Source organism: Sander vitreus, chromosome 19, assembly GCF_031162955.1.
Source record: "Sander vitreus isolate 19-12246 chromosome 19, sanVit1, whole genome shotgun sequence".
NCBI classification, from domain to species: domain Eukaryota; kingdom Metazoa; phylum Chordata; class Actinopteri; order Perciformes; family Percidae; genus Sander; species Sander vitreus.
In genome coordinates, this window is record NC_135873.1 from 15,392,221 (window position 1) to 15,416,992 (window position 24,772).

Consider the following 24,772-nt stretch of genomic DNA (forward strand, 5'->3'; position numbering starts at 1 on the left):
GAGGTTTTTTTAACATTAATATGATTTCCCCTAGCCTGGCTATGGTCCCCCAGTGGCTAGAAATGGCGATAAATGTAAACCAAACCCTGGGTATCCTGCTCTGCCTTTGAGAAAATGAAAGCTCTGATGGGCCGATCTGGAATCTCCTCCTTATGACCTCGTAAGGAGCAAGGTTACCTCCCCTTTCTCTGCTTTGCCTGCCCAGAGAATTTGGCCCGCCCATGAGAGAGAGACATCATGGCTATCAAACGAGCAAAGTGGCAGTTGGTCAAGGCCACACCCCCCCCCCCCCCCCCCCCTCTCTCTCTCTCTCTCCTCCTCAATATTCATAGAATCTGAATTTCGTGAAAGAGACTTCAGATACAGTATTAGGGGACCACTAAGGTCTATATAAAAGAGACTTCAGATACAGTATTAGGGGACCACTAAGGTCTATATAAAAGAGACTTCAGATACAGTATTAGGGGACCACTAAGGTCTATACAAAAGAGACTTCAGATACAGTATTAGGGGACCACTAAGGTCTATATAAAAGAGACTTCAGATCCAGTATTAGGGGACCACTAAGGTCTATATAAAACAGACTTCAGATACAGTATTAGGGGACCACTAAGGTCTATATAAAAGCATCCAAAGAGCACCATGTCATGTTAATACACGGAAACCAGTGAGGGGCTGGAAGGTGGGAAGTCGGTTTAAAAATGTGTGGTATGTTTCGGAATTGATTCATAGTAATGTAAAATATAGTATTGATCCAAATATAAGATTTTTTCCCTCCCTTTTGTAATCAAGATCGTCACCCAATGTAGTGGTGCACTCAATGGATAATTCATTTTGAAAAATAATTATTGTGCAATAATTATTTAGGACAAAAATTTGGCTGCTTTTTAATATTTGATCACTGTGTCCAGGAAGCTCCATTGTGCTGCTGGTCGATGACATTTCCAGGGCCATTGTTCTCAAGCTTTCACCTGTTGCCACTGACTAAAGCCAGCAGACAGTGCCCAGCTGAGAGCCCAACTGCTGTTTTTCCCACATTTTAAATAGACAGGTGCCATAGCCAAAGGCAGTCATGAACTCATAATTGTCCAAAAGGTCGAGGTGTGTAGCAGCCCCAATCTCGATGATTACGCCAAACACCGGTTGGACAGATGAAGAAAGACAACATAAGTGAGAAAATCAAAAACGCTTATCAGCCGTTAAACATTGTAAATGCTGAAACCCTGTCTTCGAGGGCCTTAGCTTCTGAAACATGTACTATTTGCTTCACTCTGTCTGACCAGCATACATGAGCGATCAAGCCTTTTGGAGTGTAAAAGTGGCTATGAGGCAGAGGAGGCGAATAAAGGAGACCAGTCAACTCCCTTCTGTTCTGTCTCCTCCAAAGCCTTTCTTTTGTTCTTAGGTTTTTGGCAGTGAGCCTCGAGTCCAGTCAACTTTCACTGCAAGGATTTGGCTGTGACACATCAGTAGCTCACAGAGCCGTTCAACGCTCTCATCTCAGAGAGTTTAGGGTGTAGAAGCGAGGGGTGAGAGTGAGTTCCTTTGGTTCAAGCTGTCACATCGAGGCAATTCTCCTCAGCACCTAAGTTCATTTTCCCTAGTAGAGAGACAGGCAGGCAGGCACTATAAATCTGTTCTCTAGTCTTTATTGGGGGGTGATTTTTGGAGATTCAGCCCCAGGTTAAGTCGGGGAATAATCCATTGCATGTTGACATTGAAATGCGAACATATTATTGACATTAAAATATTTTAGGGAAAATGCGAAATAAAATTTTTTGATAAAAGAGCAGCAGAATTACGCAGCATATGAAGAACTAATCCATGTATGGCATTTGTTAGTATAAATAACAGTATTCAGTACAGAGAGCACATGGCCATTATAGAAAATAATATACATTCAAATGATCACTAGGTCTAATTTAGACTCTTATTAACATATCCATGGTAAGAGTCGGTTATATATATTTATTTTCATCTTCAAAAATCTAAAAGTCTGTAACATTTATATGTGAAAAACAACATCCACAAATCATTTAAATGTTGAACAGATATGATGGCCTGAATTATTTACTGTAAATGTGAGTCAATATTCTTCGTCTTTGTACATCTGTAGCTAGGAGTGTTCCGATTCTCCAAATCCTCGATTCGATTAAATGTTCGATTCTAAGGTCACAGTTCGATTTTTACATTATTTATTTTTAGACTAGACTTTTATGGAATATAATATTTGACCTTTGTTTGCAATGTACCACACTACATTGTCAAATTTAAAACATGTATTAACAACATAATGTAACAATAACATATCTTCAGTCAATTGGAAACTTGACAATTTATCAGTAATAAAAAAAAGTTTGCCGACAATGCCGAGGGCAGACGCTTCGCCTCACAGCGGCTGAGCAGTCAGAGAGCAGAGAGGAAGACTTGGCACTCCCCTAACTTGTTGCTCTCTCTAATATAACCACTATACTGTAAGCTGCTCTGTTTAGGCTACAAAACGTTCATGCAGGCTGAAATTCAACCGTGCGGTTTTGTTGGGATTAAGCTATAAGCAGAAGGAATCTCTGCTAGCTGCTAGGCTAATGTGCAATGGTAAACACACAGAATATGGTACACGCACATAGCAGAGCTTGCAAACTGTGTTTTCTTTGTCGACAACGCAAACGTTGTCAACATAACTCACTGGATATCCCAAATACTTCCACACCGGCGACTTCAGTGAAAGCGGAGGGGGCTCAAGTTCTGTCGATTGGTCTCCTGCATCTGCAATTGCCATGCTATCTTTTGACTGGCTGTAGTTAGAGGAGGTTGACTGACTCGCAGCACTTCAACACGTGTGGGGGCTTTTTCTCAGCCGACCGGATGTGACATGGGGGCGTGGCAGTATCGACGATTCCACTTTTTTATTCGAAATTCAAGATTGTGACTTAATTTCGGTCGATTTCGATTTAAAATCGAAATCATGACACCCTTATCTGTAGCTGTGTTGATATTTATTTTGTCCAGTCATGTTGTGAAACTGTGGTGCTCATTTGGATTGACATTGAACTTGGCCTCCTCCTGCATGTTGCTATCTGTGAGGTTTTCTGGCAATTTTTGGTAGAAATGCTAGCATTGTGTCTTTGACATTACAGATGTCATTACACTTCCTCATTCCATATATTTATTACAGCAGTGCCTCTTCCTGCTGTGCTTCCCATGGAGCTTTCCTATTTTGTGACTCACTGACCCCCTTGCTCATGTACAAATCTGCACACTGTCCCTTTACATAACGCCTACAGCCCATTGTACTTTCACTTTGGTGAACAAGACCGAAACAGTGGCTTGGTACAACCCCCACCCCAACTCCGTTCCTCAGTATTCCCTCCCTATGGTTCAATGACTACTGTCTCATTGAGGGATGAAGGAGCGCCTATGTCCCCATTGCCCATCCACATAAGCGAATGATGAATGTTTTAGTCCGATGGGGGAGAGTGAGGTGCTGGAGACGAGGTCTGGAGTTGGTTGGAGACAATAATGCATAAATCTTAGGTTGAGATGGATGTCTTGAATCCCAAACAAGAGCTTAAGTCCCTTTTCGGATGCAGTGCTGCCACAGGCCAAAAGTCATTCACTCAAACACATTCAGCCATTTTTGCAATTGTGGCCTGAATGTGTTTCACCCCAGTCTGTGTCTAGCAAACACAATGCATTCCATTTAGAAATTACACTTATTTTCCACTTCCAAACAATCAAAGCCGATATCCAGCAGACAGAGCCTCTGAGAGCGAATGAGGTCGTTGCCAATTAAAGGTAAACTTTGTATAGCGTGCAACTACAGGTGCTACGTTAGAGACTTTAGAGATTTTTTCAAAATGGCGCCTTTGCAGTCATGTTTCTTGGCTGTTTTCTGAGGATTTTCTGGTATATGCTGCAGTGATTGACCTTAACCGAGAAAGCAGCAGTTTGCTGTCTGCCTTTGTGATCTTTGTGTGTCTCTTTTTTTCTTGGTCATGGATTTGAATCATCCTGTAAGCCCCAGGCTGTGTTCACAAGCTTTTTTTTGTGGAATTTGTTCAAATTCTGGAGCATTTATTGCATAAACGACAGGTGATGAAATGTGATAGCTTTGAGTGACTCATCTTTGGAAAACCAGGCAAATCAAATTGAAGAAAGGGCAAACCAGAGTGTAGACTGATTCTCATATCCTGCTCATGTTCATGTGCTCCTAACTAAAATGAAGACCAGAGACAAGTCCATCATGTTTACCCAAAGCACAAAGCAATGCTATTCCCATTCCCATCATTTATTACTCAAACCTATTTCACACAGACATTTATGACTATATCACTGATTTTTACTGGTCTTGTTATGTATGTTTAAGCATCTGTAGTTTGTCTTAATTATGAAAGTGTAAAATTATTGTTTTAGAGAAGTGCTGTACACATAAAGTTATTATTACTTGATTCCCTTTGCAACAAACATGACTTATGGAATGCAAAATGGCGCTTGAAGCTCCTCGAGGTAATTTACATCAGCATTGAAAAACAATAGACTTTGTAATAGCTTTCGAATTAAGATCTATCTTTTCTCCTCAACATCTGTCTTCCCTGCAATATTGGCTCTCTCTGAGATGAACGCAGTGGCCCAAAGCAGCAGCAGCCGTCGCCCACCTTACCCTCTTATTTTTCTGACATTAAAGGCAATAAGATAATGGAGCTCCTGCTAGCAACGAGCAGACTAATAAACCTCAGGGCCATCCATGAGGTCACATAATGATTTTGATAGCAATAATTATAATACTAATTTAGGGAGAAGGAAAGGGAATTTGATAGTGGGTGTTTTTGCTAAATTTTGCTTTCTTTCTCTTGAATAATTATCTCTGTTCACCATCTAACCTTTTTGTATTAAATTAATACAGTTTGTGTTATGTGGTGCTAGACTTTTTGTACATATTCATGTATCAAAGGTGTAGGTCCTACAGTAGCCAGCTATTCAATATTGATAGAATGAGTCAGATAACATGTCCCACCTTTATTAGAGAATAATGAGAATGATAGTTACATTTTAAAGTGCCGTTTTCAGCTGATACTACCTTTCAACTAACTTAAGTGCAATATTGCAGTCTTTTGCGTTGTGTTTTCGTGCAAGTTGACATCGCGATGACAATAAAAAAAGCAATATATTGTGCAGCCCTAGTACAGAGATCACTCCCAAAAGGACCCTGTTACTATACCCCTGCACTATGCAAATTAAAGTGAGAGACTAAAGTACTCTGTAACTACATAGTTTCCAAGAAACACTTCATAGGGTTTTTAGGCCATACAACTAAATAACATTTACATTTACCCCTCTGGGACACCTCAACCCAAAACCCATTGGCTTTGCCTGGCAGACTGTAATGTACACATTCACTTTGACATTCATCACTTACTGACTGTAGGAAGCTGAACCGCTGTGGGCTCACTTCCATCAACAACTCTAGCCTCAGTGTGGTGGCATTTTTGAAGATCTATGAGGTGTTTATGAGCAGCTTGAAAAGGGCATTTTGCAGATTTATGTATGACAAGGCTAAATGATCTATGGAAAACAGGGAAGTAGAAAAAGAGTCATTCATGTTGATTGGAAGGAGTGTTTTTGACAGTGTGTGTTTGAGGGGTGTGTCCATCCATACCAATCCCACAATATCAGGGACCTTCCACAGTGCAATTTGACAGGGACATGAGGGGTGGGGGGGGATATAAATGAATAAATAAAAAGGTCACGTCAAGCCATTTTCATAAAAGCTCATTAACTTTTATTTGCTGCAAAAGACGCCGGTGTAATTAGAATAACAGAGATTGAGCTAATGAAATTTCAATAAACAGTGGTGGAGTGGAACCAAATAATATCGCAGAGCTCACGCACGTCTTGAGACTTAACTGCACATTATTGGCAGGTGACCTTTCAAGGAGAGTGAGGTAGATCCCAGGTGTATTTTGCAAGGTGTGGATTTAGTGAGCATGCATATGTGTGTAATCTTTGTGTTCACTAAATGTTTGAGCACACAGGATTTTCTTTTGTGTGTCTGAAAGGGTGATACAGTAACAGAGCCGTTTTATTGCTGCTCCGACCTTTATTGATTGGCCTCATCATTGTCTACTGGTGAAGATATGGAAGAGTATGGCATAGAGCTGTAAATCTTCTTCTATAATACCATTTGAATTTCATTTATTTATTTTTTTCTATGATTAATATTTACTACACTACTACCACTTTCCGCAAGTGATTGTTGTTATACGTTCTGTCCACTAGAGGGACTTCAAACATTAGCCTTGAAGGGGTACCAATGCCATGGTGCATTGCATTTCTGGCACATTGCTTTGTTTACATTCATTTTCAACCACGAACACAAAGCGACAAACCCAAATCAACAGAGAATCCTGTCATGAAACATTATCTAACAGTGTAGTGAAGCGGCTGTGTTGTAAATGCTAACGGTGTTCGGTTAGCACAATGACGGCTAGGGGTGCAACTGATCAAAAAACTCATGTTCGGATCGCATCACGGTTTTGAGTCACAGATCGGATACATTTTTGGATCACCACAAAAAACAAGGGAATTTAAATGATTTATTGAAAATGTTATAATAACTTTTAACTTGTAAATTGCTGTTAAACAACAAATACAGATGAGGAAAGGGTATTTTACAATAACTTTGAATGCACCACAAGGTTTACCAGTTGCACAGCAGCGTAGACATTTAAGTGGCACCGAAATGAGACACCAAAATCCGCGGTGCTATTCCGTCCGGTAGATACCGGTCATTTAGGCACCATATTATCACCAGATTTTAACATGCTCCGTTCACGTGAACAGAAAATTGCGTTGCCTGTATCTTTTCACGGCAACCCTCCATAGAAATGTATCCGTCTACTTTTAAGCAATGGTCCATTACACCACTAATGACGGCATGTTAGAAAGCACGGCCGAAATGTCATAGACGGAGTAACATTAGTGTTAGCCTCCATGCTAACGGCATTGATACCTATGCTAAATGGTGCTGTCACTACTATTTTAGTGGTTTATAAGCAAGCTGTTTCTTGCAGATTGTCAAGTTATTAGGAGTACAGCTACTAAAAGTTAATATTTGAAGTCAAAGCTAACTCTGACAGCCGAAGGGCAGCTAACATTAACATAAATGTTAGTTGTCTTCTTGAAGTTCCCAGCTGAGTTCCTATAACTCATGACGCAGTTAGGAAACAAGAACGAGATAATTAATGATAACATAGGCATTTTGAGTGGATGTCAATTTTAAATTCATGTTGTGGTGGAGTTTCCAGCTTATGAACTCATGCTATGTAAGTGGAGACAATGGTACCCAGGTGTCATTCAGGTCAGTGTCCAACATAACCTCATAGCCTTTCCAGGCAGAGGAATACTTCCAAACTCGACTCTCATACTTATAGTAATATATAGTGTAGTAATTTCAGCATTTGGTTAGTATTGATTTTTTATTTTTATTTTTTTTAACTATTTGAATTATATTTGACTTCTGGGATTTGTTTCAACAGCCCTAATATGGCAAGTAATCAAAATGGCTTTCTCCACACATTGTTCAATAAAAATGAGCAATCAGAAGCTCACATTTGTCATTTATTAGCAGGCTTAATAGTGAGGGTGGCTGCTGTCCCTGGCTCACAGAATACAGTGCAGATACTGCTCGGCCATTTCCCCCGGCCTGGCAGTGTCATGCTAACGAAGGCCAAGAGGATGAAGGTTTCCACCACAGCCAAAACACAACTTGAACTGATTTCAGTAATTAGCACAATTTAACCTGAGAAGAATGGGCTAATTAGTGAAATGCGTTTGGTTCAGTGTTTGGAAGAAGCTGCACACTCCCGGCTCTACATAATTAGCGGTGGACTTGATTGTACACCAGTGCTCTGCTCACATATATTATTGAAAGTGGGCAAGTATAGATTTCACTGCGTGTCATTAGCAAGAGCAAGCCATAAATGATGAATGATACCTGATGTTACATTTGTAAGACGTGAATGAGTAAAGCTCTCTGTAAAACAGCGACCAATGCTCAGTCAATTGAATCACCTCATTGATCTGATATCTGTCTTTGACCTGCACAAGGGGATGTCATTCAGCTGGGGCAGTGATCCTGAGACATGAAAATGAAAAGCATTAGGTAATCAATGAATTAGTGAGAGAAAAGCAGGTTATCATATGAATGAGTAGGGATTTGCTCTAAAGTCGCATCACCACCACCAATGTGTTGTTCCAACACCTTACCTTTGTAACCTGCGTGATACCTGGCTTGGTTCCATAGATATGAGGGAGATTTGTCAGCTGCCCTGTTTGTTCACTGTGTGTGCTGATAGCCTGGCAGGCTGTTTGTTTGTTTATTCCCTGTCTAGGTCAAAGCAGATGCCCTCACTCTTCTTCTCTGCCTTTCCACTCTCTCACCGAACCTCTGAATTCACGAGTCTCTGGACTCATAGACCCTACTGCACTGACCTTTTCAGAGAACTATATGTGCTTTAAGATAATGTCACAACATCCACTTCTCAGATCCAATGCACGTTGTCTAAAGACGCTGAGGGTTGTCTCCGGTGGGGGGGTAGACTCATTAATCGGTTCTTTTGAAAAAAGACATGAAGGTGAACAAGTCGCATGGGTTTGCTTAAGCAGCGGAATCAATATGTGGAAACTTGTCTAGTTTCTGTAGTTATATGTATACATATATTTTCCAAAATGATTAAAAAAAATTACATACATAAGCTGTCATATGGATTAGGAAATACTTGGGACAGTCCTGTACACAAGCGGGCACCAAAGAGAGATTATCTGCTTAATCATTCTGTGAGATATTTCATCAACATTCTTCAATGTGCTGGTTTGACCATAAGGATTTAAATCCTGCACATGAAAACCTAACAAATGGATTTTCACTCAGCCTTCTGCTGATGTTTTCAGAAATGTTCGGTTAACCAGAATCATTTAAAGCCTCAACGTGATGCATCACTACACAACCTTGACTTGTGTGTTGTCAATTTGACCGTTTACATCACTCCACTCATCTGAAACATTTCAATGAGCTCGAGTGGTTTTCTGTCTCATGGATCCATTCAGATATATTATGTGCTGCAAAGGTCATCAACGTAATAACATGTTGGAATTTAAGTTTATTGACAGCAGAGAAGAGAATCAGATTAAGCTACTGTACATTCATGTCATTAGTACTGCATATCTAATACATTCTGAATAAATGCATGCCACTGTATCTATTGGCAAGCAGCTTTAAGATATAACCATGTTTAAATCATCCCATTACTGGCTCATATTTTTTTAATCCATGATTTAAAATGTAAGATTCCAAGGCATGTACAGCATTTCTGTATGCAATTAGATTGCAAGTAAAACATTATTAATACAAATGGTCCTATTTCAAATTAAGACATGTATGCACTTTTTTTCTTCTTCTTTTTTTTTATTATGGTATGATGAAGATTAGATATAATTTGGTGAGGACGCAGATGGTGAGGTGGTGAACTGAAGTGAGACTGCAGAAAGTTTACGTGGGAATAACGATTACTCGTAATATTTTTAAGTTAATTGATGTCTCATGCACATTCTTTCACTCCATATCATCCACGTTACCATGAAGATTAAATCCAGCGGTGTTATTTGCACTTGTACTGAGTGATAATTGTTCCATAAACACCTCCAACTCAAATCTTCAATAAAAATGTGTTTAATCGGCGCTGTGTCACCGTCACATTGTCTGCTACGGAGCGCAGGAGGAGGAGATGGCCCGACTGCATGGAATACTGGATAGCATCAAATACCCTAGCATTAGATAACGGCAGAACACAGTTTAGCCTAAATAACCAAATATCTGTCTTTAATACTGTGCATATATCATCAAATGTCAAAGTCTGGAAATACAGCCGTTAAGCTCTCGCGCAATCGTTCCACTTAATGTCCTCGTTATCGGTCCAAACTTTAATACTGTCGTGACAAAACCTGCATGAAGAAAAGTGTGTTTGCCTATTACACTTTATTTCATCTTCAAATTGTATCTCGGGGTGGGGGATACCACTAGTTGATGCTGTGATTTTGGCAAGGTGTTATCAATCACTCTAATTGTTGTAAACATATAACATATAAAGTGTTTTATATAAATATTATATATAATCTTCAACTTTATCACTAAGGCTTGTTTGGATATAATACATAGTTTTGTTAAGTCTGTTATAGTTCTGTCTAGGTGTGGTATATCAAAGCTGTGCCGTAATGCCTGCCGTTTTGGACGGTATTATTAATATAGGTAGTCTATAGATCAGGTTTCCTACACTGTGCGAGAACAGGCCGGAATTATAATTCAATTTGCAGCAATTCCTGAACGTCTGAGAAGTTTTTTGCTTTTTCTTCGCCAGTCATCATGATTTGGTGACGAAAGAACAACTGCCAGGGTCATTAACATACTTATCAGCATTCATAAGGTGCTTTGCATTGACTATTTATGGTTAAAAATGGGTGTGTACAGGGCGGGATAAGAGGCATTCACGTACGCACACTTGTGGGTAATCTCTGATTTATAAAGGGAACATTGCTTACCGATGTGCATACGCATGGTTTTATAAATCTGAATTTTTTTTTGGCTATTGGGCGTACGTACACTTTAAGTAAGGATCCTACGCACAGTTTTATAAATGAGACCCCTGATCATCTCCATACATTACAAGACAATAGCCTTTTTACCAGACCGCTTGATCTCGCCGGTTGAACAAGCTCCTGCTGCGACATACTTCTCTGAAATGGATCTGTCTATTTTCAGATTCCCATGTGACATCTCATGTCTGTAAGGGGATTCTGATGATGTGCAGTGAAACCTACTTGAACCCAAGCAGACACTCACACTAGCCCGGCATTGAGATAATGTGGGTCAACATACATACCCACGTGTACAGGTACATACAGACATACACTCTGCGTATTGATTTACTGGCATACACCTTGAAGGAAGAAAAGCGTTAGGATGCCCTACGCTACCAACTGTTTTCCAGAATAACTTAAGATATTCCCTCCACTGTTTACTTTCAGTATAAATATTTTCACAATGACAGCAGCCTTTATGGAACAGCAGTGAGTTTGACACACATTGGCACCTGGCAAGACACTTGACTAGGTGTTGAAACTGTGAGGCAATCGTTTTGACAATGGCATGTTTTTTATATATATATATATATATATATATTTTTATTTTTTTATTTTTGGGTGCGTTCAAATTTGGTGAGCTGGTACTTTTTTTGCACTCTCAACACTTTTATGATTTTTTTCTCTGTCTCTCTAACTGACAAAGACATGGCTCCTAAAGATGATGCTACTTGAAAGCTCAGCATTCCATTTTCACACTTTTGCCAACATCTTTCAAATCTCTCTTTGGAGGTGAACAACAAAAAAATACTGTACTTTCAGAGCTTTTATCGTGACTACTTACATTCCTGTATTTGATCTTTCAACAGTAGCTCATTTAATTTGACTTTATTGTTTGTAGCGTAAGGTGGGTTTATTTAAGCTGAGGGCATTTATAATGGACTCAAATGTGCTTTAAGTGTGACATGAAAGTGTCATGGTTGTTTTATTGTTGTCCATTATGTAAATTCATTTGACTTTTGCAGCAGGTATAGAACCCTAGGTTTGACAGAGAGGTATAAAAAATGTCCCCATGATAGTATATGCTATTAATCAAGCACATCATATAATAAATATATAAAACACATGCTTCATTACAAAGTATATTTTTTCCTTAAATGTTTTAGATGCAAAACCATGTATTAAGTTCAGTATCAGCCCAAAGATGCCTTCAGTATTACTTCAGGTTGCAGGATATTTTCATCATGCACCAATTTAGCTTTTCTGCTATTTTAAAGGGGAAAAAAACAATACAAGAACTTTCCAGGAAACCAATAAGACTTGCAGTACAGTACCTGAGTCTGTTCTGTGTGTCTGAGTCTCTCCCTATACTTACTTATCATTGTGCATGTGCGTTGATGCAGCCGTCAGGGGCTCGATCCCCTGCGGTGACCAGATGGTCAACACCCATAACTCTGCAAGGCAAGAATAGAAAGTAGAAATGGCTTTGATGAATGAATAGATCAATGCATGGTGTGAATGAATTTAATGAGAAAGTAAAATAGTGTATTATCCAAAAATATACATATTTTTACAAAAAAACGACTTTCCACGTTGTTCTTTATTGTTCTTGTTTCCATGTTCTTTATGCTGTATCACAGGCTTTCAGGTGGCTGTCAGTCATACTGGAGACCTTTAGCAAAGCACTGTGCATAACCTTTTATAATATTTTTTTTTTTTCTTTGTTTGTTGGCTATTGTAGACTACAAAAAATTCTCCCAGGCCAGAGAAAAATGATAGTATTCTCTATAGCAGTGGTTCCCAACCTGGGGTCTGGGCACCCCTCGGGGGGGGCGGCAAAGATCACAGGGGGTGCACAAGTCTTTATCTGGTTTGAGGGTGAGGTAAAAAAATATATATATATTTGCACATGTTAAACAAATTATGATAATACACTAGAATATATAATGTATACAAAAGTGTGTGTGTGTGTGTGTATATATATATATATATATATATATATATATATATATATATATATATATATATATATAATCTTTTCTTAGACATGAGTAGGGGGGGCGCCAAGGAAAAAAGGTTGGGAACCACTGCTCTGCAGCACATTGTTGTGAACATAACTCATCTTTCAAAGCTGTAGAGGAAACAAATCAATACTCCTCCGTTGATACAGAAAGCAAGAAATAAAACAACAATTCCTGCTCACCTGTGTTGACAAGGTTTTACTCTTTCTTAAGCTTTTGGAAACAAATACCAATTGTTTTCCCTTCTGGCTGCTATTGTATTTAATTCTTGCACTGTATACTTTGGTATTTTAGAATCCCTTTGTGCATGTAATCCAGGGGCCTTGGGGCCACACCGGGCAGTTCCAGACAAAGTCACATTAGCTTCTCCTGACCTCACAGCTGTAATCGGCTCTGGGGGGAGGTGGGGGGTTTCAGGGTTGAAAGAGTCCCATGCTCAACGTTCAAGCATGTCACAGAGAGTGAAGAGCAGGGATGCAAGCGTTACAACAGCTTACCTGGAGATTACAGCATCAGCAGTTCACTCATAATGAAACCCCGCAGGATTTGACTGCCATTACCCTACCGTGGCGATTTCTTTTTTTGTCTGGCTTTTTTTTTTACCAGTACCATCTGTGGTACTTGGATATTTGTAGTGCCTTCACAGGGCAGTTATCAGAAATTTAAGGATTGAGCCATGGCTCTTTATCTATGCACACATTTAGGGAGGATCCTGACAGTTTGAACTGCTGTCACTAAAATTGTAACTTCTTGTTATATTAATTAAGCAGTTGACATCCGTTGACATTAGGGATGGAACGGTTCAAGTAAAAAATCTGAATAGTTCGGTCCACTAGTCACAGTTTGGGGCAGGTGGGGTTTATTTTAGCCTCGAAGATTTCAGTCAAAAAGGCTTGTGCTGGAAAAAAAAAGAGTCAATTTAAGTTATTGGGGGCCACTGTTCACTCCGTAGTGAAACTGCAGTTGGCACGGATGAGGTTCAGAGTGCAGCTGTCAGTCAGTCTCGGTCTGCTGTATGAGAACTTTAGGGATTAAGTGTTACAATGATGAAAAAAAAGTGGAAGATTAATTGCAACACATGTGGCTTATGCTAGTGGCAATACTCTGAATATTGATATATTATCTTAATGTGTTTTATTTTTTTAATAACACAGTGGTACTTTTCCTTTTGATTAAAAAAAAAAAATCCAGCCATATTCTTTTCATTGTATTTAAAAGACTGCACTTTTAATTTCCAGTGGAAAAACAAATATATGTAATGCTGCTGTTGTCTAAATAAAAGTCTAGTGCTGGTTGAGCTTATGCTTTACTTTATGTTGATGACCTTAGTCTATAATGTGGCCATTTTTAAATAGAAATAACAAAGCTGCATTTCTGTTTGCACTCATTAGAAAACCGATTCTTTAATAAAGATTTGACAATGAAGAAGTGTTTGTGATTTTAGGCACAATTCTTTTACGGCAAAAGGTTAACTTATTTTACCGAATAATGTACAATGTACTAAAACCCTACTAAACTGAACCGAAAACCGTGACCCAAAAAAACCCGCGATATGAACTGAACTGTGGATTTTGTGAACCGTTCCACCCCTACTTTGACATCCTTTCTGTTTTAAGTCTGCAGTGGCTTTGTTGCATCTTCAGGCGCATGGCAGAAGCTCATCACAATGCACGGCTCTGAGCATGCCGTACGCAATGATTTAGTTACAGTGTCTCAAGGGTGAGGTGTTTCCATTCACAATGTACATTGTCTAGAAGTCTATTTCAGAGACGGATGAGAAGTAATGGGAATTGGAAGGCTTTTTTTTCTTTTAGAAATCCCCAACAATACCAGCCATGTTGTAGGGATGGAGAGCCTGGCTAGCTCAATCCTAGCTCAATCGAGGATCATCAACAATTGTCACTAAATCAGCCCCTTTAGTCTTTAGCTTCTCTCTCAATTCATTACAAGTGAATGGGCTTTAATTGGCGTGACCATTTTAACAGGGACTCAGGGAGCGTGTGGAAGCTTGTAAGGCTTGATCGACACAGGCAATTTACGAGGGGATCGACGGATGACTTGTGGCCAAAACCAGAACAAAACAAACATAGCCAGAGAGAAAGAGGGAGAGATTAAGAGATTTGTCATCCCCCCCCCTCCAAACTCCAGTGTTCTTCCTTTTTATTATCCCTCCATTTTTTTTTTTTGTTTTGCTCATCCCCCTTCATTCTCGGATGCTGTTGGTCTTCCAGGCGCTATTGTGCATGTTTTTCTTTTCAGATTGTCTCTAGCAGTCATTCCAACATGTCCTGAGACTGATATTCAGAAAGTATGATCTAGGAATGCACCGATCCGACTTTTTCCAGTCCCGATACCAGGGCTTTGTGTATCTGTCGATACCCGATACCGATCCGATACTGTTGTTGAATTAATAATAAACTGTTTACCTTTTGCACCTTATACCTTCCTTCCACCATGTGGAAGAGACTAAAGGCACCAGACTTTCCTAACTAAGACAAAATAACATAGATGTAATGTAATGAATTCTTATTTATTTATTTAAAAAAACAATTGTGCATTCAAATCGAAAATAGAATGTAATCAAACTTCTTAAAATTAATTTAAATAAATCACAATAATGGGCCTTTATATAGGTTTATAATGGCTTATTCTACTGTCAGTAGTACATAGAATATCACAAAAACATTTTAATGTCATGTTTACTAAAAGCTTTGATTACTAAAGGGTTTGCTTGGCTCCACAACATTATACAATAACGTTATATCCATGAAACAGTTACAGAATCTAAACAATTTTTTTCCCTGCAAAGTAGTAAAATAAACTCAAATCGAATGAATACACATACAAACAACTTTAACATTGTTTCCCTTTCAAAACAAAATAGTTGTAAGCTAGTTGTATAAACACTAGCTTGGCCACAGGTAAGTTAGGTTGTAGTGTGGTCGTAGTGGGCGACTGAACGTAGCTCCGCTGTCAGCCTCCTTCGCTGTTTGAATGATGTTAGCAGGTTGGCGGACGTATTTCAGCGAGGCAAGGCATCTTAAATCCAGTGTTTTAATCATTGTTCTGAACCCGTCTTTCTCAACGGTCTGTAGCGGGACCGTAGTTGGATTGCGTTCATATGGTTGCTCTGCTGCATGCTTGAAGTGACATGTCTTTAACGTTATCACTGTAACGTTAGCACGGCCGAGTAATGTTAGAGCGACGGGCAACAACAGTGGCTAAATTATGTCTGATTTTTTAGAAACAAAAAACCTTGCAACAACAGACGGCTCCTCTCTTGAGCATACGTTGTTCTGGTGTATCGCCGGTCTTTCTTCATCCTCTAACTTTCTTCTCTGTTCTTGAATGTGCAGTAGTGACCGGAGCCTCTCCCAGCTTAACAGAATGTTATGCTACCCGGCTAGCTAGCAGCTATAATGTTAACCAACATGCCGTTTGGCGGTGTAGCTACATTTGTAAATGTAAAATTATTAGTGTTAGAAACGGTTTAAGTCACAAATAATGTGCTATGGTGTTTTATCCTTTTAAAGAAAGTTAGTTGTGGGTTATTAATTGTTGTGTTATTAAGTTGCTATCATGAGTGAGAAGGGTACGCAGTTAACAGGGGTCCCAGTGCTGCGACGGAGGAAAAAACGAAACAAAAAAATGGATCGTGGATCTGTTAATTTTTCCGATCCCCGATCCAGTTATTTTGTCACTATCGGGGCCGATATCCGATCTTAATATCGTTTCGGTGCACCCCTAGTATGATCATACTCCATGCTTTCATGGTTTTTACCGAAGATTTCTAACTGCTAATATAGATTTAAAATGCAAAGCAGCACTACTCAAGCGCTACTTCGAGTGTTAGTTCACCAACTCAAAGAACTTAGGTGTGCACATAGCGACGACTTTGAGAAGAGATAAAACGGAAACATAATTTCTGGCAGAATGTCAGTGTCTCTCTTACTCAATCATCTGGCTGTTTTTCAATTCAACTGCCATTCCATCTGTAATGTTTCTGCAAGGTGTTGCAGAGGAATACTAAGATTCTAAGAAACATGTAATTAGAAAATAAGAAAATGCATTTTAATTGCATTTGCATTTGATGTGCAACATAACAGTGGAACACAAAGGCCTACTTGTGGAGCACAGAACATACAATTCTTTATTCATTTGTGATATTGTGATATAACTATATATTTAATTTGAAAAATGATTTGTGATCTTGACTTCAAACGCCCAACAGTGTAGGAAATTAAAAAAATATATTTTGGTGGCAACTTTTGCCTAACATGATGTGCCAGTTGCAGTCAATGGAAACTATTTGGAAAATGGCAGGCACTTTAAAAAACCAGCCCACCAAATGGCGAACAGTCGCGGCCGTCACACACACCTAAACCACAGCTGGGGCATTTACTGTACATAATTTGGGGGCACTTAAAAAACATTTTTTTTAATGGAAAATGAGCCCAAATTAAAATGCATATACTAAGCACAACCTTGTGCCAACATGAGTAAATAAACTATTAAGTTGTTTTGTGAGTGTGTGCGATACAGATGGAAATTAAATGAATTGAATGAAAATAAAATGATGGCTAAATGTAGGATACTGATATTGGTCTAAACTGGTAAATATAATTTCTTTTTGGGCCCCTCGATTGTGTTTTGTATGGGCACTCTGAGTTTTTTGGGGGCATTTCTGCCCTTTGCCCCTCTTAATTTCGGACATTGTTGCCTCAGAGAGAAAATTAACCTTAATTTACTGCAAACCAGCATTGGGTTTTATGTGTACATGTATAGAAAAATAACTATCATTAATGAGGGAAGAATGTGTAGCAAGCCTCATACAATAAATCATTTAAAAATAAATAATTAAGTCATAGTCAGAAGTCATAGTAACTGCTTAAATATTCCATTTAAGCAGTTACTATGACTTTTTAAGTTTAGTTTAAAAGATGTGGCACACAGGGTTTTTTGACCGGCCTTTTTCTAAAATTGTCTCCGTCTCTGTAAGACAAATAAGCAAATAAGGCCACTGGTAAGAAGATTGACCATATTATTAGCATCTTAAACTGTACATTGCACTCCCAGATGCCCTTCTTCTGTCTCTCTTAGAAACAAATGCAAGGCCATGGATGGGTGAGAGCAGAAATGTAGCCGGAGTGTCAAAGTGTTTGTTGCATGGCTTGATGTTTCATCAAATTGTGTAGATTTCCTTTTAGTGCCCCCACCCTTAAACAACACTCCTCAGTCTCATCCTGCTTCTTATTCCACATAAGAGATAAGCTCTCTGCCAAGGTTTCTTACATCTCATATCTCCCTCCCCCTCCCCCCCCCATCTGTACTCCCCTCCCTCCGTCTCCCTCTCCTCTCTTTTCCCATTATCTCCCCCTTCACTCCCATCTCCCCTGTCTTCCTAGCTTTGCAAAGATAAGATTTGCTTTCCCAGTGAGTTCTTGGTGTCGATACTAATGTGCTGCTATCATCGATGAACTGTCAGACCACCTCCTCCCACCCCGCACTATTCCTCTCTTGACCTTTCTGCAGCAACAATACACAAAATATCCTATGATAAATGCAAGTTCTATATAACTACATTTTTAAACAGGGTTTAATGCAGAGTGACAGATTGATAAAATATTCTTTTTTGCATTATGTACAGTGACACGTAGAACTTTTTTGCACCATGTCTCAAGTGATTCATAGAGACCTTTTTATTTATTAATAATCAACATAGTTGAATTAAACATGACGCATCATTAGATCAAAAAAAGAGCACATGATGGTAGCGGCAAGAGGCGTCAGCTCCCTCAGTAAGGGGTCTGGTAGAGAAATGGAGCAGCAAATATGTCACTTAATGTGTGTTGATGTGTCTTTGCTCACAGTTGTTGGGCTGAGGGAGGGAGCTGACTGGCTGCCAACAGTTAGTGGCATCAATGAGGTGGCTCTACCGTTGCTGATTGAACCTAACTATATGTGTCATCTTGGTACACCCCGTTATCAAAATCCCCTCACAGCATCATACGTATATGTATTTGTAGCACTGGGGACACCGGTGGGAGCCACATCTCGACCATTAGTGCTATGCTCTGTTTAGAGCTACACGTAGAAATGACTTTGCAGTGTGCCTTTGCCATAGGGATAGAGACTTGAGATGCTGAGCCCAGAGGGTGACATGTCACTGCAATGCTTTGACAGCAAATGAGTCGTTTGGCTTTTTCTTTACACCAGTCATACAGACTGAGAGCATGAATTAAACTTAAGAAAGTAAAATCTCTAAAGTGTGGCAGCCACACTTACAGTTGATGTCTAATCACCACTGATATCTCAGAAAGGGGCATCAAATAGACAGTGTCTTCACAGAGATTATGCTGGCAGGCTGTCTTGAACAGCCAATGATGTCATCCCATGTCTCAGTTTCTCCTTTTAGACCAGTTTTTCAGTCAATAGTTGTCAATCTTGTAAATACTGTGGCTTTATTACAGGCCTGTTGTAACTCCCTGTAAGAGCAAACCGCCTCCGTTTGATTGAGACTCATTTCTGTACTTCATAGCAGTTGCTTGACGGCTCACAGATTGATTTTTTTTTGCACAAATAGCTTGATTGATACCTGTTCACTCTCAGGCCTTCACATTTTAGATCATTTTTCATCATGTGTAATAAGCAATGTGCACGTTTTAATGAATAGTGGATGTAGATAATTGGTTCAGTATATTAAATCTCCACATGTATTTTAGTACACGAACAGCACTCTTGTTTGTTCTTCAGATGTTGAGAAAAAACACACAGAGCCACTGCAGTAAACACACAGTATATTCAGTATGAAATAACAATAAAGAATATAACATCCTGTAGATTAAAAGCACAAAAACAGGCTCTCCATTAATCTGAAAGCTACCTTGCATGTTTGTGTATAATAATCTACAAACTTTAGCTTTTATTTATTGGAAGAAATAATCTGACCGAGGATTTAACAGTGGGGGACAAAGAAACATGATCTCTTCATGTCATTTGATGAGTTCATGATCATAGTCAGAGATTTCAGGACCAATGGAATCAAATCTCTTTAGGTCACCTTGAACAGGGATTAGCTAGAGTACAAGAAGTCATTTCAAAATCTAATAAACAGTCGGATATGTCTAGATGTAGAGGAAATAGTCTATATTCAGGGAGCACAAATGTCACCTTTAATTTGGTTTGTCAGTATAGGTATTATTTTTAAACAAATGCACTCCTGAAAGGTTTTAGATTACCTAGTGTGTCCAAACTAGAATCCCCCTACAAATAGAGCTTGTACACCTGCTGTTTGGTCATGCATTGGTCTCATTTCCACAGATAACTGTCCAAATACAGATGAAATGATGCCAAGTTAAGATTCTTCGAGCATAGTTAGAGAACAATGTAATTGCAGAAAAAAAACCCTCAGCTATCAACACCACCAGTAAATGTCAGGTTTTGGTTTCAGCCCCTTATAATCAAAGAGCAAGGGCTTGCTAGAACTTACTTGAGCTGCCATTTTACATCAGTGCTGAGCAGTCATACAGGGAGAAAGTCATTGTAGTGTAGAAGAGGCAGAGATACCCCATTGACAGCAGCCTTAATAGATCAGAATGGCAGGCAGCCACTGTTTTGTTTGGATGATGTGGTGCAGTGTTCACTTTTTCTTGACTAGATGGAACTTAAAGGTGCAGTAGGTAAGACTTATAAAACTAACTTTCTGTCATATTTGCTGAAACTGACCCTATGTTCGAGTAGAACTACATGAAGCAAGTAATAAAAAATAAAAAAATCCGGCTCCCCTGGCACCACCTACAGCCTGTAGTGCGATTTGCAAAAATCCACAGCTCCCTGTTCAGATGCACCAATCAGGACCCTGGGGGGGGGGTGTCTAACTGCATGTCAATCACTGCTCATGCGCACACATTCATTCTCCCTTGTGGGGTGAGGGTCTTAGGAGACCGCTTTGGCCTTTAGCAGAAAGGGGAGAGGGACTGAGAAGTTGTCGATGTTCAAATTTTTTGGCTAAGTCCTGGATCTTCAAAATCCTACCTACAGCACCTTTAATATGCTCAGGTGTTGCTTGTTGTTTACACACACACACAATCTGCAGCTTTGTCTTGGGGGCTGTCGAAAGGCATTCTGGAAAATGTTTGTTTGAAATCACTAACTAATGTAGAACTACAACAAGGCAGATTGTGTTCACTCAAACATATCACACAATTTGACCTGGAATGCTTTGAACATCATGTAGTAATGATTTAGAGTGTGTGGTTTTCCCTTTAATTTGATACCCCGACGACCCAGTGCTCTTTTGAATCAGTAATGCCATTGTAACAAATAGATGACATCCCTTTCAAACATAGCTCCTCTGCCATCGCAAATCTTCAATAGAAACATGAAAGAGCTTCTTTTCTGCTCATAAATGAATGTTAGTTAACTCAGCACCAGTCATTACTTTCAAATTCAATTGTGGTTACACGTGAATGATGCTAATACAAACTTCAATGGAATTTAAAATCAAGGTTAAATGTAGTGAAAAATGAGCCGAGTTGAAAATCAAATGTCATTAAGTCCACTAGGCTGGAGGGCCCTAATAGACAGGAAGGCAGCCAAGCCAGGCCAATGCTTGATTGGTGAAAGATACACTCATCCGCTGGCTGCACACATACACGCACAGGAAATATGTGGATTATCAAGCACCTTCCTTTTTTTTTATGTTAATGTTGTATAATGATGTTAGCATTTTAATAGTGTTTTAAAGCGCTTTATGCCACACAGGTGCAATCAGTCCCTCCAGGATTTCGCAGCCTTTTTTTGAGATCGTTGCGGCCCAAAATGCCTGATTTTGTGGAAGCTTTTGTAAAAAATTGCGATAAAAGTTGCGATGTCTTTTGTATGTTTGTCGCAATTAAGTTGCGGGAGACAGTGAAAGTTGCAAAAAAAGTTACCAAAAAGGCTCAGGATGCTGCAAATGTTGGTATAATATGAAAACGGCTGGTGGATTTAAGACAAAAAAATATGTTAGTTAACTAACATTGTTAGTTAATTTCCTAACCTGGCCTGGGACACACATTCATACGGTTTGATAAAGTACTTATTAGACTTTAACTTATCATTGCACTTACAATAACGAGCGTAGCTGTCCTCAATTTAGGTCATCGTGTTGTCTCATCTCCGCATCCACCGTGTGTGCGCGCCAGTAGCGGGGGGAACTGTATGAGCAAGCAGCAGCTCCGCCCCCCCGCCCACTGCAGACAGCCGACAGGATTGAAACAGCAGCCGCTGACTTTAGAGTGAAAAAACGTTACAGTGTACATTGATGTAAAAATGTATACAGTTTGGCAGGACGGTCTGAAATATTTTGCACTCTAATATTTGTCTTTCACTGTATGTTTTGTTGGTAAATGTGAGATGTTCAAGTCCTGCTTCATATCAGAAACAAGCTCTCTCTTACTCCCGCTTGGTCAGTGGCACTCAGAGTCCCTATATACTGACGTAAAGTCTGGCACGTGGGACTGCTGGGATTGGTTGAAGTCACGGGAAACTCTGGTTATTGGTCAAATTTGCGGAAAAGTTGCTGTGATTGATTGAGTGATTTAAAATTGCGAGTCGTACCAAAGTCACGATGATTGGTTGAATTCGCGTGAATTGGCGCGATCGCGACATCATGAAATCCTGGAGGGACTGTGCAATGCATTTCATCGGTGAAGCATAATCACTGTAGATTGTGTCTGTCAGTGGTCTGCTTGCTGTCTGCACACAGTCAGCACAGTTACAGATATCAGCACTCATTTTCTCCACTTTCATAACACGCCATTTGCTGCCATCCGTCCTTGTATATTGTAAAAAAAACTAGTTCCACAGATTTGAAGATAGACAGAGCCAGATAATCCATCATAGCAAACATGAGGCATTCATTTGATTCAGTCAAAGTTTATTTTTATTTTTTTTATATTTCAGTGTGCCTCAGTTGAGTTTTTTCATGTTAGTGCTGTATTATTTTACACTATCCTTCCTGTCAATCACCCACAGGAGGAACTGGAATGGAAATGATCAAGTTAATAACAGTCATGTTTCAAACTTTATTGTAACATGGATGTTACAATAAAGTGTGTAAGGTGACGTTCTTATATTTAGGTTGCCTTTGGTAAATGGAAGAGCAATTCAAGCTTGGTTTGACCTTTCAAACCCTTTTCATTGCTGCTCTTCACAGAACAGATTGGGTTGGATAAGCTCATGTGTCTGATAGCTCCCATAGCCCATATGGTTTTGAGCATCAACAAATTGTCTTCCTTTACTGTCTTTTTGCCTCCCCTCACTCTACCCAGTCAGCTCCTATTAGGCAAGTGATAATATCTTGCTTAATTAACCTATCTCTCATTTGAACTCTCAATCAGTTCTGTTTTGCTCTCCCCTGCTGAAACACATCATTGCTGTTTTAGAAGACTAAGACAGTCCAACTGCTATGCTGTTTTACAGCTCACGCTCCTCAAAACCGGCTTCATTTATTAGCTTGGAATTAAATTAATGAACCACCGAGACTCAATTTTAAATAAAAATAATACTTTAATATCTAATGTTGCCCACTGCAAAGGAAGTTTTTATTTTATATCCACTTTCAGTCTATATTTTACCTTACAATTTCTTCCAGTCTCTCTTTATCTTTGTTTATTTCTGTCAGACCTTGTCCTTGGTGAACCTTGTGCGAAGGCCCTGATGTATTTCAACCATTACCTTTACCCCGTCCTCTAACTTTAACTCTCAGTGGTGCGATGACTTTGGCAGAAGAGGTGCTCCCCCATTTATTTCTCAAGTTATTACCTCTCCCCGACCTCCCTCTGATATTTGCTTTTGCTTTATGAGTCAGCACTGTGTGAGGTTTAAGTCTGAAAGTACAGATATGCTACCGATGTCAAAATCTTTTGATCCGGTGCCAACTTCCATACCTCAGTTTCGATGCCGGTTCCTTAACGATACTTTCTTCGATACCATGTGTTTTAAAATCCATTTCAACATCAACAAAAATACATTAAACACAAAACTTTCCACCTTAATTGTGAATCAAAACAGTTAACAAAATAAAAAAAATTCTGGTAACACTGCTCACTCAGAGTAACAGTAATAAAACTGGTTGTGCTTTGGATAGGGGTGCGCCAGTCAGATACTCAGGATTGGTATCAATCCCAACTTTAAAAATTAACAAAAAAAGAGAAACCTTTTTGCCACAACGTGAACATGTTATAAATAATAAACAAATGTGTACAGGCTAATATTGAACTAACTAAAATGCAAAGGAATGTAAACAACAAAGACTTTTTACTGCAAACTGTATAATGACACAAACATTTAACAACATACTTGGCTGCCCTGCCGTCAACATTGAACTAATGGAGAACTAACTTCAGTGCAAAGGAATGTCATTGAATTGCCTTGTTGCTGAAAGGTGCTGTAGAAATAAAGTGGCCTTGCCTTACAACCTCAGCCTGTCAGTCACCAGGGCACAGAAACCACTGTTGTGCCTGCTTGTCTCAGAGGAAGTGTAACCGTGACCGCTTTCGCCTCGCCATTAATATCATATCACAGCAAACGCTGTCTGCGTGAAGTTTTGAAAAACACTAACCATACTTGCAACCACTTTATCGGCATTGCCATGACTCACTGTGACAAAACTGCAGAGGCGACGTAGTTTGCTCGAGTTTACTCCATCCGCACCTCTGCGTGTGTGTGTGTGTGTGTGTGTGTATGCATAATATGCAGAGAGGACAGATAAGCTTGCGCTTACGCACTCAGACGCTTCTGGCTCCGAAAGATAAATAATTTTTCGATACTCATAGGATCGGAGTATTTTCGGTCAGTGCTGAATATCGACGTTCGGTGCCCAGCCCTAGATGTGCATGATTGTTTCTAAATGAAATGTGTCTAGAAAGCACCCAATCTGCCTAGGCTGAGCAGTCTTCTAAATGAACGGTATACTGTATTACAAATAGAAGTTGATTCAAAATTGTAGATTTGATCTGTACCAAGAAACATAGTGATAGACAGTCACCGAAGTTCATGCCCTATCACGCTGTGTTAACAAATCCTTTACACACTTCTTGATCTGCACCAAAAACGAATCACTTCTTCCTTGGCTC

At 39.4% G+C, this 24,772-nt stretch overlaps 1 protein-coding gene across 2 annotated transcripts in view; it reads left to right on the forward strand.

Moving 5' to 3' along the window:
• The window catches only part of nrxn2b (neurexin 2b), a 652,809-nt gene that overhangs the window by 20,286 nt on the left and 607,751 nt on the right, over positions 1–24,772 (forward strand). The window lies entirely within an intron of this gene.